Source organism: Odontomachus brunneus, unplaced genomic scaffold (genome assembly GCF_010583005.1).
Source record: "Odontomachus brunneus isolate Ranch 3 - 2012 unplaced genomic scaffold, Obru_v1 Obru_scaffold_202, whole genome shotgun sequence".
NCBI classification, from domain to species: domain Eukaryota; kingdom Metazoa; phylum Arthropoda; class Insecta; order Hymenoptera; family Formicidae; genus Odontomachus; species Odontomachus brunneus.
The window spans coordinates 386,934-388,221 of NW_022639652.1; positions in this window are offsets into that span (position 1 = coordinate 386,934).

Consider the following 1,288-nt stretch of genomic DNA (forward strand, 5'->3'; position numbering starts at 1 on the left):
ATATCTTGTGGACTTTACCAAAGATAGTTTCCCATACCCAAGTACCATGTCAAAAATTTTTACAGAACACTGCATGGGTTATAAAAGGTTTTCAAAATATAGATAAAGTTTCATGTTATGCAAATTCAGTATTGCAATGTTTATTGCATTTAACTGATATCAGACAATTGTTTATTTTGGATAAATCAAATGTTTTAGGTAAATTAGCGTATCAGTATGAAAAGGGAATGGCTCAATTGAGTACGTATGCAATACGGCAATATTTAGGAGAATATTTTTCTGATAATATAAAATGAGATGCATTTCAATTTCTCACAGCTCTTTGTGACAAATATGATTATATAAAAGATTCACTTTTGTATAAAATGAATACTATCAACCGCTGCAAAACTTGTGAAAATACAAAATGTACCACAAGTGAGAATATTATTTTTACAATATCTATTAATCATTTGAAGGAGAAAAGTTATAATCTTCAAGATTTAATAAATATTACATTTTTACATTGGACTAAATTGTTTAATGAGCGTTTCATGTGAATATTGTGCAGGAAATATGTTACTTAAATATGAATTAATATCGATGCAAAAAATATTTGTTGTACGTATTATATTACAGGATGATAAGTCGATGAAAAAATATAAACTTAATTTATGTGCTGTTCCAACAACCAAAGTATTAATAGCTGGGCAGTCTTATAAGGTCATGAATGCTATATTTCACAATGGATCAAGTATTGATAATGGTCATTATACAAGTATATGTAGAGAAGGAACCTCTAATGTCTGGATTGAAGCTGATGATATGCAAATTAAAAAAAGATCATGGCCAAGAGGCTCTAAGGATATTTATATACTTTTTTTGCAAATAATTAATAAATAAATAATAATATATAATAGAGAAAATAATAGAAAATAATTAAGAAAATGTTTAGTAAAAGTAATAGAAGACCATCTTATGTCTTGAATATGAGATGATAGCGGAGATCTTTTCTACTTTATATATACAGGGTGAATATTATATACCGGAACACCTGAATATCTCGAAAACAAAGCGTTGTATAAAAAAATGTTAAATACAAAAGTTGTAGGGTTTAAAAAGATCTATTTTATGATATTAGCAGTTTGACCTTGACCTGATCTTTATGACGCAACTCAAGGTCAAACTGCTAATATCATAAAATAGATCTTTTTAAACCCTACAACTTTTGTATTTAACATTTTTTTATACAACGCTTTGTTTTCGAGATATTCAGGTGTTCCGGTATATAATATTCACCCTGTATATA